This window comes from Prinia subflava, chromosome 3 (assembly GCF_021018805.1).
Source record: "Prinia subflava isolate CZ2003 ecotype Zambia chromosome 3, Cam_Psub_1.2, whole genome shotgun sequence".
NCBI lineage: Eukaryota > Metazoa > Chordata > Aves > Passeriformes > Cisticolidae > Prinia > Prinia subflava.
Genome location: NC_086249.1, coordinates 44,250,654 through 44,267,827, shown reverse-complemented (window position 1 = coordinate 44,267,827; position 17,174 = coordinate 44,250,654).

The following is a 17,174-nucleotide window of genomic DNA, read 5'->3' as shown; positions in this document are numbered from 1 at the left end:
CAGTAACATGATAATGAATTTCAGGAATGAAGAAGAATAGGCAGGTGAAACCACAAATGTAAAAGAACACTTGGCTTTAAAATGCTAATTTCCACGCTCATACTTCTCCTCCCAAGCATCACTTTGTTGGGAGGCACTGTATTATTGCCGTAGGACCTCACAGAAGTGGTGGGTGTGGTGGACCATCTAGAACAAATGACAAAGTAATTTTTTGGCCCCGGGGATAACGTAATTAAAATATAATGCCAGAAAATTGCCTTAACTCGGTGCAAATGGACAACATGCTTCTGAGAAGGCACAGGGTTTTAACAGTTATGTTAGAAGATTATGAAATTGCAGTTTTCATGGTGATCCCCCAACCCATCTGTTTCAAAAAGCTCAAAGAGTGAGGTCGTATTTCTGGGTCTGTGATAACATCATTCTGCAGGGAAGTTGCCGAAGAAATTGAAGTTATGTTTATATATGAAAGCCTTCAGAGTTTTCTTTGGTGTCTTTGCTTCAGGGATTTTACAGGGAACTTAAAAAGGTGCAAAAGTACTGCATGACATTGCATGCTCAGTTTTGTATCTGCTACATAATATGTTTATTGTGCTATGTAACTGACATGGCTGTAAATGTGAGTGTGATTCTTTAGACATAACAATGATGAAATTGTTCAGTTTATATTTAAAGATTCAACAAAAATGTAGTTATGCACTTCTTTAAATTTGCAAGGGTTACACCACCAACCTCTGCCCTGATAAATAGGAAGACTAGTGACAGAAGACATGGAGAAGGTTCAGTTACTCGTCTGGGTTTTTTTGCTCAGTTTCCAATGGTAATGTTCCTTTCCACTTCTCTCAAAACCCTGAACTTGAAGACAGGGACTGAGGTAGCAAAGTCGCTCCCACTGGAAGAGAAGAGTGGGTTCCTAACTGCCTGAGGAACCTGAGCACAAGCTTGTGGGACCTGTTGAGGTGCATCCCAAAGTCCTGAGGAAATTGATGGATGTAGTTGCCAAACTGCTTTCCATCATTCTTGAAAAGTTATGGCAATCCTGTGAGGTCACCAGTGACTGGAAAAAGGGAAACATCACCCCCATTTTTAAAGTGGTAAAAAGGAGGATGCTGGCAGTAACCAACCAGTTCTGGACTCCCCAGTACAGGACAAGACCTGTTAGAGTGGATCTAGAGGAGGGTCACAAAAAACATCAGAGGGTTGGAAAATCTCTGCTATGAGGAAAGACTGAGAGAGTTGGGGTTGTTCAATCTGGAGAAGAGAAGGCTCTGGATAGACCTTATTGTGGCCTTTCAATATAGAAAGATAACTTCTAAGAAACACAGAGGGACTGTAGTGACAAGGAACAGGAGGAATGGTTTTAAACTGACAGAGGACAGGTTGAGATTAGACATAAAGAAGAAATTTTTTACTTAAAGGTAGTGTGATATTGGCACAGGTTTCCCTGAGAAGCTGTGAATTGACCGTCATTGGAAGTGTTCATGGTCACGTTGCGTGGGCCTTTGAGCAACTTGATCTAGTAAAAGAAGCCTCTGCTCGTGACAGGGAATTTGGACTACATGGTCTGTGGACATCCCTTCCAATCCAAACTATTGTATGATTTATGTGTCTACCTGTTTATGTGGCTGTTTAAAAGAGATTTTTTTTTTTGGTCAGAAGAATAGGCCAATATTACTGGCTAGTGTTATTTAAAAGAATGAGAAAAGATAGAACGTTCTAATCCTGGATATGACAGTGTTGCTGTCAAAGAAGTCTCTAAAGTGACTTGTTGTCACAGAATTGCAGAAAATAGTGCTAGAGCAGATATGAGGTCACTACTCCTTCCTTCTGATCAAGTCACGTTAAATGTTCTATGTTCTCTGTAACAGATATTTGACTAACCTGCTTTCCAAGACCTCCAAGGATGGAGATAGCAGAATCTCTTGAGGTAATTAAATCCAGTGTTTGATCATTTTAGAAAACTGTCCTTTTTGACATGTGTAAATTACACATACAATCCTGATCTGCAACCTGAGTCTCTTTGGCTGCAAGTTAAGCCCACTGGTACCTTCTCTGGATCTTGATTTGAAAATAATTGAGGATAACTGACATTTCTTGACCTCCAGCCATTTCTGTAGCTTTACTTTTATTTTCCATCTTTCCTCATGCATTCCTACGTGTGACAAAGAGAATGAAGGATTCCTTCATATGCCTTGTCAGATGTGCATCCCATCATATGATGACTGTTTTGGTTTTTGTCACCAATTAACACTGTTGATTAATCTTCAGTTTATTTTTTTTCTTAGAATTGTTTCTTAGCCTAATATCCTTCAAGGGCTGTCCAAGTGCAGAATTTTATTCTTGTCTCAATAGAATTGTCTCCGATTTGAAGACAATTTCCATTTTCTCTTTTTTTTTAGGATAATTTCATTCATCATTAAGCTAGACTGGAATATTCACTTATCTGTCAGTGAGAGTTGTGAGGCCTGGGAGAGATGCTAGATGTTTACCTTTTGGGTAACTGTAGATATCTACAAGTGACTTGAGTGTCTAAATGCTCTTTGTAATCATACAATCATAGATCACAGAATCATTAAGGTTGGGAAAGACCTGCAAGATCAAGTCCAACATTAGATCTAATATCTCCATGCCCACTGAAGCATATCACAAAGTGCCACTTCCAGTCATTTTTTGAGCACTTCCAGGGATGGTGACTCCACTACTTCTCTGGGCAGCCTGTTCCAATACCTAATCTATCTTTCAGTGAAGAAATGTTTCCTAATATCCAACCTGAACCTCCCCTGAGGTAGTTAGACTAGTCATTAGATTCAATGGAGCTTAGAGACAATTAATCTCACCCTTATTTAGACATCCATATTTGATCCTCTGAACAGATCATTAATTTTTCCCTTTATCTCTAATTAATGTTAATTCAGTGTAAATGTATCAAAGGAAGCCTTTAGGTCTACTCTAGCTCAGAAGACATCATGAAAAAACATCATAAAGCTCTCTTAGAAAGAGATTACAGGAATTTTATAGTTTGAACAGTAGGAACTGGAAGTAGGAGCCCAAATTATGCCTTTCTTTCTCATCTCTTTGTTCACATGGAACAGCTCTGCCTCTCACCTGCCTACTTTTTGTTTTTAATTATGAAAATATTATGGAGGAATCTTGTTATAGAGCAAGATTAAAAGCTTATTTTTCTTTGAGTCTATTAAATCACAGAATGTGTACTTTCTCTACAAAGACTATATCAAAGGTGAAAAGCAGCCCCAAACTTTACAAATCTTTACCTTTTTATTCCTTGGCAAATTGGTAGATTACTCTTAGTGTTTGCTTGGATATATTAGTTAGGGATAGTTTATTGTTACTTTAATTCATAGTTACCACATATTTTTGTCATAGGCGTTTTCCTGTGTTTGTTGGCAAAAAAGTTAAATAGTAATCAATATATATGCAATTTCCTTTAATGGTCTACTTCATGAAATTTTCAGGCTTTAAGACATATGTGAAAGGTGTATGACATGATAGACATAATCTATGTTCTCCTCTTGAGAAACAGGCCACATTCCTTTCAAATGTGCAGTTTGACATTCTTCGTGAATGGCCAGAGAAGACTTGGGAGTCAAAATTTTAGTCTTTGTGATGTGTGACTATGATGATAATATCACCTCTTAGTTGCATTTCTGCCATAAAGCTCCAATGTTTTCCTCCACTGAAAAGCAGGTGTCTGATGTGGGATTCTTCTAATCCAATTGTAGATGTTTGTAATGTGAATGTTTGTATCTAAGCCCATCACCTTAGGAGAGGAGTGGGTACTTGTGTGGAATTATTAATCTTGCCTATTTTTGACACTTCCTTTTGGTGGGAAGAACCATGTTAGAAGTATCTGTTTCTATCTTCTTGTGTCTCTTTTATGGGAAGGCTGAGGCCACCCACTGCCCTCAGCTGCACTCAAGACCAGTGTTTCCAGAAGACCAGTGCTGTAGCAGCAGTCAGCTGTCACTGAGGCCCACAGAGGAAGGGGGGACAGCTGTGGGCTGCCCTTTGAGCCCACCTCATTGACGCTGAGGCAGTGCATTACAGCTGGCAGTGGAGTTTGAACTCTCAGAAGCAGAAGAATAACTAATTTTAGTTTCTAGATTTTCAGTATCTTCTCAGTCATTGATGAAACTCTCATCTTCAAAGAACACAATGTCCCAGTATTTGGGTCACTGTTATACCTACATCTCCCCCTTTGGCCCTGATAGTATTGATGTTCTTGGATGATATCCCTGGACTAGATTCACTCTAGAAGTGCAAACAAACCAACATTTTCAGGGAGAAAGTGTTCTTGTCTTTTCATTTGGCCACAGGAAGTATTTTTCATCATAGCTTGTAATGGAGATGTAGAATCCAGCCAATCTCTCTGGTGCCTTTGTTGTCAGGAAAAAATGATCTATCAAAACTCATTTAGTGGGAAGTTCAGCCAGACACTTATGAGTGCTGATTCTTTGTTATTTTCTCGTTATGTGGTTCCTAAGCTTCTAAAGGTCTTGACATACATTTTCTACCAATAAGAAAAAAATCCCTCCTCATGAGATTTAAGTATGTTGCTTTTATCTTTAATGGAGCCATGTTTGAGTGTCTGTCATCATGTTCACTAAATCATCTGTCAATGAAATCCACATTTTTAGTAGCCATTACCTCAGCGCAGGGATAAATGACGTTCTAGCTTTCATGTCTAATCCACCATATTATTTTCAGGTGGATAGGGTAACACTGAGGCCACATCTCAGTGGCCTCTGAAACTACCTCATAAAGGTAGTTTCAGATTTCTTATTAATCAGTATATCTACTTACCAATATTTTTTTCCCATGGCCCAGTTCACAAGCAGAAGGATTAAAATGCTGATCCTTTTTGAGCATACTGCTGTTGCCAAAGTTCTTCTACAAATCTGTGATGTTCTTTGGTCTTAAACAGCCTTTGTTGTTCAGGATAAAATCTAAGAAAATGTAGCATCAACTTCAGGCTCATTCAAAGTGAACTAGTAGACTTTGTCAGAGGCACATTTGATGCTGTCAGACTCACCAACCCATCCCAAGGCATGTACAACTGGAGCACAAGGCGGTGCCACAGCCTGTGCTGGCAGAGTTGCAGTAGCTGAGAGCTGTAGAGACACTGTGCAGTGATTGATACTCATACTCATTTATGAAATGTTACCTGTGCTGGTAGCCCAAAGGCATGAGGGACACCAATTCTTCAGTCTTTGTAACAATGACTGGCTTTCATTTACTGGTGTGACAGCACTCCTAATGAAACACCCAGAAAGAGCTTCATGGGTGCCAGAACTTGAAGGAAGAAGAGGGGTTGCTTCTGTCACCATTCTTTGATACATTCTTTGTATATAGCTCCCCCACTGGCCCTTCTGTTCTGGGGGAGGAAGGCTTGTCATGTGGATTGAGAGCTGCTGAATAACATGGTGGTCTCTATGTGCTCGTGGGATGGAGAGCAGAGCCGAGCAGGTAATGCACACACCTTGCTGGGGCACATAACATTTGAAACATTTGAATTCCTATGCAGAAGAGATCTCCATTTAGAATGGGTCTTACCTGCATAAAGGATCCTGAAGTATCATAGCTACTACAAGCTTAGTGATGCTTTGTGTTATTCCTTGTAAAACACTTGATGTGAAACACTGCACTGAATCTTTGCCAGGTATTCTCACTGTTATTATTATAAACAGCAACATTATTTCTATGACTTTTTTTTAATAGGAATTAGACCTCATTAGAAATCAGAAGCAGAATTTGTTTTTGTTGTTTTTGTTTGTTGTGTACTGATCAATTATTAAACCAGTAATACATAGCAAGATTACATGCCAACCCACAGAAATCCTTCGGAGTTCTTATTTTAAACCTGTGTCAATGAACAGTTTATTCTGAAGTATTTCAAATGTGTATGCATATGCATTATATACATATATATATTATATATATATATATAGGTAGTGACAAAGCAAGTAGTTTAATACATTTTATAGCTCCAGCCTGGAGTTCTGCATACAGGAACCTGTGTGTGGTCAAGGAGGCTTGCATACTTTTGAACTCTAAGTTGGCCTAATAAAAGATATCATACTACAGTGCTTGCTTTGTCAATCCTGTTTTGCTGGCTCGAAATGACTTGCAAGATTAATTTTCAGTTTTTAACATAAAACCCAAGAAAAAGAAGTGTTTACTTACTGCAAGGAGTTGATTCCATGTTAATGACCCTGAAGGAGGATTGTACACAAGGTACAGATTGTTGCAAATTTGATGTATATTCATGTTACAGAATATGAAAATGAGAAGTTATACCATCTTGAGGATTTTGTTTTTATAAGTTAAAAAAGCTTTTAAGTAATCATACTGTGTGTTTGATGATGGAAGTTAGTATGAATGTTTCTGGCAGTGGAATGATGTGATGTGGTTATGCATTTCTGTTTTCACTGCCTGCTCAATATTGGCCTTTTACAAATACAGATTACCATGTCTATGGAAGGAATTTACAGCTTTGGCCCCCTTGTCTCATTCTGTGTTAAAACACCTTTTTTTGTACTTTAGGCTACATATCCTCCCAACTGCATTTTTGTGATAGAAAAAGGAAATGTCTGTGGACTAGGATCCTGAAAAATGTATGAGCTTTACTATTTAATTGAATGAAATGAGTATTATTTCCCACTTACCTTGACTTCCTGTGGGGTGAAATCTTGCTCCTCTGAAACCAGTAGCAATCACACTGCTGTGTATGACAGGATGGAGAACCCATCAGTGATCCCTTACCAGCTAGTGACATTGCATACTGGAAGCTCAGAAAACAACAACAACAACAACAACAACAACAACAACAACAACAACAACAACAACAATAATAATAATAATGCTAGAAAGAATACTCTTTTAAAAGTCAATATTTAGGACTGTCAAATAAAACCCAAGCTGAATACAAAAACTGTGTCAACATTGTTAGTTTTGGGGCCTCACAACCCAGATAGAACTGCAAGATCCGTTTGTGTTCTGGAGGCTGTTACACTACATCCCTTACTTACCTCATCCTGTGGGCAAGGAGCTGCTTGCTCTGACTTCATGGAATTGCAGCTGTATTTGTGGAGTGCTCTCGTCCTTTGGCACTGCCTCCTCTGTACATTAATACAGTTTAAATGCACCAGAATTTTCTCTGGAAGCAAACTTCAAAATTTGTCTTTAATCCTGATGCAATGCATATTCAGAGTTTTTATTTTCCTGGAGTTTAGTTCCAGAGGAAAACATACTTGACTAGTGCTCCCACCAGACAGCTGTGGTTTATGATGACAATAATTAACAGCAAGATACTGCAGCAGAAAAATGGGGAGCAGAGACATGCAGTCCAGCAGCTTCAGAGGTATGATTTTATTAATTTCTAAGGATTCCAAAGTGCTTAACAAGTAATATCACAGGCAGGATGGGCAGCTCGGGCCATTATGAAAGTTTTCTAGTGCTTCCTATTTTAATATTCTGTTTTAGTGTGGTTTTGTTTGTTTGTTGGTTTGTTTTCTTTTTTTCTCCAGAACTCTTCCAATGTGAATGTATTTAGACTAAATTTATTTTTATCCAATGCCAGCCTCCAGGTTTTTAAGTTTTTGAATTGAAAAGTGGTTGAACTATTTATAGGAAGGAGGCTATATTTTTTCTTTTTTTAAAAAATAATATCTGCCCCCTGTATTTTTGAGCAAAGACAGGCCTTTCTCTGCCTTTGAATCAAATATGTGCCTTTTGCCGTCCTCACAAATCCCTTCAAGTTTGGTCGACTGTTTCAAGACATGGAAAAAAACACAGTTACCAAATATCCCATAGAGGTTTACTAAAGCCTAACAGCAAATATTTCCAGAGATTTCATCTTCTCCGCCTCACACAGCTCCTTCCCATGATCAGACTTTCCATGCACCATCCTCACAGGATGATTGAACAGTCCCTAGCCGGGGGCACCAGAGGCCAAAACGGAGCCAGCCGCTGTAGTGTTGTCCCTGGGCGTTGCTGTGAGCTGCTGCGGTGCTCTGCAGTGGGACTGGCACTAGGGAGCCAGTCTCTTCCGAGCTGCAGTGCACCTTAGGGCTCCCAAATTTTAGTTTGTATGCTGTTGGCAAGCCTCCAGCATAGTTTCTCTTTGCCACTAGCCTGAATGCACATAAGAGAGTTGGACAACCTCAACAAGGCCCTGAGCAACCACATCTAATGGTGCAATGAGTCCTGCTTTGAGCAGGGGGTGGGAATAGACAACATCCTGAGGGTCCTCCCCAGCTTGAGTGAGTCCATGGTTCTGTGATTCTTTACTGACCATTTCTCCACCAGTATGTGTAGGCCTAAAGGCAACATCCTAGTTGGTGGGTTTCTGTAGGTATGATGCAGAGTGGAAATAGTATTTATTACTTTATTTTTAAAAATAAGTGTATTCAAAACACCTCATTAAGATCATATTAAAGATGTATGGATTAGGTATCCTAAAATTAAGATTTAAAAAAATGATGTCAGCAACCTCAGTATGCTTCCAACGTGTTTGTGTGGAAACATTGACTCTAGGTTTGTGATAGCACTGTGTTTTCACTCATATGGCTTCATCTCTGCATGGATCTGCTCTGGAGATGAAGCAGCTTTGAGGAGGGTTGGTAGATGCTGACTGCAGAATACTAGCTTATTTGTTGAGAGGGTGCAAGGTATTTTCTGAATGAAACAGGACACAGTAGAAAAAGAAAACAAGATAGCCAGGTTTAGGTATTTGAAGTCTGTTCTGGAGAGCTAGACAGTATTCTTGCCTCTTCTACCGTCTTCCTGTGTGGTAATGGGCAGACTTTTCCCCAGTGGTTATTAATTGCCAAAAGACCCTTTCTGCTTGTTCCAGTAGTATCTGGAACAAGATGACTGTGCAAATGTCATCCAGCAATCACAACTCTTTCTTTGGTAATGTTGTCTATGACGTTCCATCTGATAAAGCCTTCATCAAGTCAGGTTAAGTAATTATTACTTCCTTATATCTGTTTATCATTTAATGTTCACCTCCTATTTATATTTCTATTTTATACTTATAAATAATTATTTGTCAATGAATTGGGCAAACTATCTTGAAAATCTCTGAAATTCACTGAAATATGCAGGCAGCATATGAGATTGTTTTTCAAACCTCATCAGGGTTAATTAGATCCTGCAGTTCATTCATTTGCACTGAAGTCAATTGGAGTCTTACTTGTGGAAAGTCTGCAAGACCAAAAAATGGTCCAATGGTCCAATATGCCCAATGGGCACATAGCTCTATAGTAGAAAATGTCATCTCTGGGTGGTGGTATTTCTGACTTCTCATCGGTTAGACTCTACTCCCACACCATTTCTCTCTTTCTTAATTAGCTTTTCTTGCATTTTTATGTGAGTAGGGTTTTTTTTTTTGTAATGGTTCTTAGAACTTGCTGTATATATGGTACATGTTTTCATTTACAGATCACTGAAATGGATAGGAATGAAAATAAGTTTTCTGAGCTTGTGAAATGTGTAGCATAATATAAAACCCTCTTCTAAGTCTGTTTTGTCAAATGTATAAAATAATATTTTAAAAATTATATTTCTGGAGTATATTTTCAGCATTTCTTATTGCTGTTCCTGATCTATGTTTGACAGTCCCTTAATCTGTCTGATATAACCTGAATGAATAGCAGCATTTAAAAATATGGCTGCAGGGACTCCTCAGGAGGTTTCTTTGTAAGTGTACATTTACTAGTTCATCTGTAAATTTCTTTTATGAGGTGTTTAAACCTCAAGAAAACTGAAAAGCATAATATTAAAGCCTGCTTTACATGTACTGAAGTCAGTGGGAACTTTGCAATTGACTTTAATGGTAGCCTGTGTCCTCTAATTATGAAAGTGGCAGGGATGATATACACAAAACCACAAGGAGAATTTTCTGTTTCATCATATCCTAATCATGTTTGCAGATGCATTTGCAAAGTACAATGTGGCTTGTTCTTGAATGAAGCAATTCAGTGTTTGGACCTGGTCCCGAACCATGTTGATACTTTAGGTTGTGTTTTCCTTCTCAGAAGATCGCAGATTGCTCATTTTCTCTGGGGTTCATGGAGGTGACAAGGTAAGAAATCCAGCCAAACGTTCAAATTTTCAAAAGGCTTTTGAAAATTACACTTTTGATTTTGATCTTACATCTGCCCCGTGGTGTGAGTAATGGAAGAATTTGATGAAGCAGTTTTCTTCCTAATTGTTTTTTTTTTTTCATGTGATCCAAGGTTCCTGGAAGTGCACGTAATATCTGTAGCACGTATGTACGTGTTTTCCCTTAAGGTTCACTGCAGTGGAGTAGAAAGTTTCCACCATGCTATTGTAATTCCAGGCATATTTTTTTTAAAATTGTGTTAGTGAAAGTGAGTGACAGTACACCACAACAAAAAAAAAGACTCCCAGAATTCAGCTTTTCTTCGTGTTAGTGTAACAAGCACAACAGTCTGAACTGGCTAGATATAGTAAGTAATTTGTAATAGTTAATAATGCTAGACAAAAATTCCCACAACCTTCTTGCTGAGTCTGCTTCAGATATTACTCATGTGGTGGCTTAAATACCGGTCTTGCTTCACACTTTTGATACTTGTGAAAGATTTAGATATTTTGTTGGTAACTGGAGTTGGCAGAGCTACAGATAAGAGTTTGCCACAAGTGTTTGGTTGTGGCCATGCTCAGTTGAAAAATGCAACTTGTGCAGGGTGGAAACGCTGTCCCTGGGCTGCTTCAGCCCCACTGAAGCCTCAGAGAGAGTGGAGCTGAGGGGCTGCTGCCTGGCCCCCACTGCTCCCTCCAGCCAGCCCTGGGCTCTTTGCTGGGCTGATCAGACTCCTGGCATGGTAATAAATGATGAAATGGATAAAGTCACCTTTTTCCTGCAGCCCCCAAGTCTCCTCTTCCCTAGCACAGCCCCCTCCTACCTTGTCCATGCAGTAGGCTAGCAGTTCTCTGGCTTCCTCCCCTTGCTTCCTGCTAGATGGGTGGCAGATCAGACTTTTGTGGTCTGCCCCCTCAAGCCTACTGTGTCCTCAGGCTAATGCCACTTCTGGTTATCCTTCCCCAAGGCTTCGCTGGAGACTGCTTTTTTTGAGGTATCTCAGTGGAAAGACAGCCAGGAGTTCAGCAGCCCTGGGGTTTTTGCTGCCCAGTGATGCAAGTGCTTTGGGAATGACCTGGAAATATTGTATACTGTCTTTCTCAAAAAACCCAATGTGTCATAAATTCTTCTTCAGGGAAAAAAAATTGGTATTTATTGCTGGCCTAAAACAAAATTTGTATGTGTCAAAACTACTGTGGTAAAAGTTAGTAAAAGAGAACCTGTAGAAATCATTCCAGATGGCTGCTGTAGCCCTTAGTTCATCTTTATAGTCTAGACATGGACAGAGATCTCTGTAGTATAATTAGAGAAATAAATGACTACTGGAAATTATGTGTCTAGGTGAGACTTAGACTTGCTAGATGGAGGTTGGAGTAAGGTGTGCAGAAGTAGGGATCTATTTCTTAAGAAACCTAAGAACATAGTAGATGAAATACTTAGTCAAATGACCTCTCAGCTAATCCTGTTTTGCCTTAGTTTTGAGGATTACCATGGCTTCTATGGAAGAATAAAAATAAAAGAAATTTCAAGTGTTCGCAGGTCTACTGTGTTTACACTAAATATAAGTCTAAATACAAACAGGACTGTAATTAAGGCTCCTGATTTTGACAAGGAAAATTTTCATAAACTATACAATTTAATTACTCAGGTCATCCAGATTGAGGAGACTCAGGGTTGAAATGTGGAGGAGGTGTAAAGTTTTTGAGGTTTCAGATGTGAAAGCTACCAAGAATTTATATCCCAAACAAAAGAGAGTTGGGGAAAGCACCTTGTCTAATTTGATTGGGTAATGATCTCAGAAAATATGTTGGTAGGTAATGCAGGAACAGAGGAAAAAGAGGGATCAGAATAGAAAGTTGTGTCTCAGAGGCAGGATATGCAGGAATAAGGTAAAAACAAGTGAGAGGAGCTTGAGAAAAGTATTAAGGCAGAATTAAAAATAAATTCTTATCTAGAAAAAATGTGGGAAAGGGAAAGACTTGTGCTGTGAAGAGGAACTGTAATCTATGTGGGATAAAATAATGATGACCCAGCAACAGGGCAAAGTCTGGAGGGTTACTGAGGGTGTGGAAATGGCAGATAACCATCTAAAGAGGGAACAAAGATTAGGACAGTTCATGGGCTCCAGTCAGGGTAGTGGGATAACTGTTGTTCAGAATTCAGACAGAACAGGTATATGAAACCCTATGTGTGAATATCTCATGAAGAAGAAAGGGACCATGTGACAGGACAGTTCCTCTGTGTATGAAGGGGGGAAAGATTGGTGTGAAGACTGGCCTATTATTCTGACCTCAGGGGTGCAAAGCTTTAAAAGAGATATTGAAGGAAAGAAATTTCTATTCGTAAATGTGGGGTAGGAGGGGGAAAATTAATTAAAAGAAGTGCCCCCACCTTGTACATGGTATTCAAGTCTGGTGCTTTGATTTACTGGAAAAGTGACATCTTGTAAAAGCTAACCTTTCTGGCTGTCAGTGAAGGGTTTCTGTGGTACAGGAACATATTTGATATATCCCCATAAAATATACCTCTGAGAAGAATGAAACAAATATAGAAGTAGGGGAAATGTAAGGTGAAGAAAAGTAGGAAATAGAATTCTCTGATTGAGTTTATCTGCTGGTTTGGGTCAGGTAACTACACTTTTTCCCTCATGGACTTACATTGTAACCTGTGCAGTCTGCAGCATTTAGCAGTCTTGTGCAGATGCAGAAAGTACTCACAGTGTGGATTCTCTCTTGCTTTGCTTTTACCAGAGTTTAAAATATATGACATTTTGACTGAAAGTATTTGTCTTTAGATGGAGAACCATAAGTGTCATTCTGGTGTTCAGGGTAGGATTGTAAAATGACAAACAACTCTGAGAAAGGGAAACAGTGTGGAAAGGAAAAAAAGACAATGCAAAAAGCGGAAATACAAAAATATGCAACACTCAGGAACTTTATAACTTCCACTGTGCGGGGAACTGTTAAGATTCTGGATCTGTATCACTTTTGGCTGTCAAATTCCCATGTACCACTAACAATTCCCAAAGGGAAGGAAACAGTGGTGTACACCTCATCTGCTGCCCTGTGGTCTGGACAGGGAGAGTCTGCCCAGGAAAAAGCACAGTGAGCTTTCCTCAGGGGTGGTGAGGGTAGCACATGCTTGTGTCTACAATCAGATCTGACCCACAAACTGACATGCAGACGGACGGGTTGGTTCAGCTTTCCCAGAGCTCTGGTTCCCTTCTCAGTATTGCACCTCCCAGTGCTGCCCCTCATCTCCTTGCACACTGGAGACTCCCAGCATGCACCAGCCTTTAGTACTCTGAAGAGATGGACTCACTTCCCCAGCTGTAAAACTGGGTCTTCCAGACCCCTTCAGGCCAATATATAGTGACATTCCCAAAACTTATATGTTACCTGGCATTCATCCTTCTGGAACAAATACCTGATCACTGAGAAGTGACTGCAAGTGTCTCTGCAGCCCAAAGAAGTTACTGCACCCTACAGATAATCAGTTCCCTCTGACTTGACTGCAAAGGACTATGGTTGAAGGGAGACAAATTTCTCTTGCCGCAAATGAAAAAATACATGCTGATAAAGATCCATACAAATATAGAAATTATGTGGGTAAGACAAGTAAAGAAAGCTTGAGACAAAAGAGAGGAAGGTAAGGACATATTTTTGAAGGGAAGAAAGTACTCTTAGAAGTACAGAACCAACTAAAGTTGGAGGAAGCTGGTTACAGGTGGAAAAAAAGTGTGTCCATCGGGCACAAGAAAAGCTACACATGCAAAACTAGTGAGAAAATGAAGCCATGGTTTCATAAAGGGTTATATCTTGTTCTGTGTGTATCAGTTTGAAGTAATGTTTAACTTTGATGTTAGAGGTCACTCTGCAGGGCCTGTGGCTGTCCCTGAGGAGGTCAGCTGGATCCAAGATGCCTTTGAGGAAAAGCTCCTTGGTCATAGTGTGGTTTAGCAGCTAAGTGAGTTTGGATGAGCTGTGTCTCATCAAGGGGCGTATGCTGCTTGGTGGGGGGGGAAGGGATGGAAGGACTTCTACAGGAAATAATGCTGGAAACACATTGCCAGAAGTGATGAGAGTGCTTAAAATGCAGTGCTCTGGTCCAAACCAGTTTCCCAATAGCTGCTGAATAAGGAGTTGGAGGGGTCTATAGCAATCATGAACATCTCATGCATCATCTCAGAGAGCAAGAGTTAAAGGCTTGAAGTTAAGAGTGTCCTGAGTGAAATGAAGAGAATGGGATATGAAAGTATTCTCAACTGCAAGTTTATTCCATGCAATGTGAGTTCGATAGGTAGAGTAGAGAGAAGAAAAATATGGCCAAATTCAGGGCTCGTATCCTTGTAGAGAGTTTTATTTGAATCCCAGGCTATTTGTATCCTGTGCACGCATTTCATTCCCCATGCATGGCAATAAAAACTATTTTGAATGACTGCTTAAGGGTGAGCAGTAACCTGAGCTCAAACTCAAGATAACCTCTAATCTGACACGAAAAGCTGCGTTATCCCTGTGGGATTAGAAGTGTCTTTTTGCTGGATTCTAGCACAGAGCGGAGATGGTCATGGTCAATCATTGATAATGACGTGCTCAAGGACTGTCTCCTTGAGCTAAGTGGAAGCAGCTAGAAAACCTGTTTCACTAAACTTCCTCAGGCTCCAGCTCTTAAAAGAAGGAACATATTTGCACAAGCATTTTTTCTGCTATTTCCTCTTTGCTTTTCAGCTAGCTCGAACCTTGTGGGGATGTCCAGGCTACCACAGATTTGGTGTCAGATCAGTTTCTCTGCTTCCATCCTGCTCCTGTTTGCAGCAAAGTGCTTACCCTGGGCTATTCTGAAAGCATTGAGATGCGGCTGGGCTCTTTGTGAAGCCATTGCTCTGTTAAGGAGGTTAAGAATGATAAACAGCAGTAACCATGTTTCCAGATTTTGATAGTCATAGTTATATGTGTGACAAGCAAGGACATTAGAACAGAAGTATGTACAACCATGTGTAGGACAGAAACTCTGATCAACTTTGCAAAAAATATGTTCAGAAAAACTCTCCAGATCTAAACTATCTTCTGAAGTCTCTTGTGTCTTCTATTTATGAGTGAGTTGGTAGAAAGGTTCCCCTTTTCATGTGTTTGCATTTACCAAAATAAAATCAATTTTTTGGAAATCAACTGTTTAACCATCAGAAGAGTGTGGTGCTACCTTCTTTTCACAGATGGAAGAAATGAAGGAACAGAGATCTGAAGTTACCTGTTCAAAGCTGTAGAGGAGGCCAATGATAAACCCAGGTGTAGAAGCAAAGTCTCCTAAATTGCCATCTAATGCCGTTAACAAGCCCAGTGTAATCAAAAGAAACTTTGCTTTCTGATGTAACAATGAGGTATTCCATAACAACACCTAGGTATTTCTCCAAGGGGAACACATTTAAATGAGCATATTTGCCTATGTTCTTGTAAATACTTTGAAAGATTTATTTGAATTCCAATCTTGAATTTAATGTATAGTAGTTTTCTTTATAGCTCTATTTTTTTTCCCACAACAGTTTCTTCATAAGTTTTGTTTAAAACATACAGTTTACAGTCTGACTTCAGAGTCTTCTTCAGGGTCCTGAGAACCTTACACTTCAGCTTGCCTTTACAGAGGACAGTAGATGGTTTGCAGCTCAGAAAAAGTTAATAGAGTTATATATTATTCTTAGCATTAAAATCACTTTTAGAAATATTGTTGTAAATATGTTGGAAGTCTCAAAAGCTCAGGTCTGACTCTGGTTTAACTGTAGGGGAGGCTGTGGCAACAGACCCAGCAGCAGAGGACCTGTGAATATAAAAGCCCATTACAGAGCCTAATGCTGCCTGGTGCATTGAGGAGTATCTGTCACAATTTTGGCAAAAGTACATCTTGCTTTCTGTCTCTCATGGTTGTGTCCTCCCATACTAAGTCTGGAACATGTGCACAATACTTTTCTTTGAGATCTGATCTTCTCGGATGGTAAGCAAAAATAGTTGCATTAGCAGCTGGTTTTACTTGCAGTTGAGAGTTTGAAGCAGCCCAGTAGCTTTTTGCATTGGACAGGGAGGATTTTCTTCTGGCTGTTACCTCAGTGTGACAGAATGGTGCTTTGGGCTTCCTGAAACAGTGCTAGTGTCCAGCAATGAAACACCATGGAAGCACTGTCTTAGTAGTAGGTAGCTTTGTGGTTTATTATGGCCAAATATTAAATCATATTGGAAAATTATATTACTTTTAAAACAAACTCGTTATAGCACCTTAAGAGTTTCCAAATCTTTATTTTCCACAGTTGGCCTGCACACAGGTGATGAGCATGCTCAGAGAATATGTCTGGTTAGCAACAATCAAACCTTTAAAATATCTGCAATTCATCCATGCTTCTCCCACCAGCAGGTGTCATTCTGGAAAAAGGAAAATATTGTAAATTCCTGAACTGGAGAATTTGGCTGTGACAAAGAAGAAGAAAAAAAAGTTTGCCTAAAATATAGCTTTTGAAGGACACTTTACTCCAAACTAAAACCAAGAGAAAGCCGGTTGGTATGCATTTTTAATAATCTTTGTGCAGTGTGTAATCTTGACCTACAATTAGCAAAGGGCAGACGATTGATAAGGCAAACCAATGTCTACTTAAAGCTGTCTTCTGCTTTTTACTGTTTTCTGTGATGTGTTTACCACTGCTTACTCACTGTCCCCCTCTATGACTATGAAATCAGCAATATTCATCAATCTTCCCTCAAGAAACAAAGAATTAAGCTGTTGAATTCAGATCTCATTTACTTCAAGGTAAATCAGTAATCTCATTGAAGCAATAGAAAGCAGAAATATTTGGAATTTAGTCTGAAATAACCAAACATAGTATGTAACTTTCTACTCCATAAATAAGCCTCAGGCAGAAAATAATCTCATAATAATTTTAATGTCTCTTATAGTGTTTATGTTTTCCTTTAAGTGTTCATCTGGGTGTTAGCTGCAACCTCCTTTAATATGCAGAGACTGTTTTTGATGTTTCATGATCACAGTGAGAAAGCTCTGGCAGAGTTGCAAA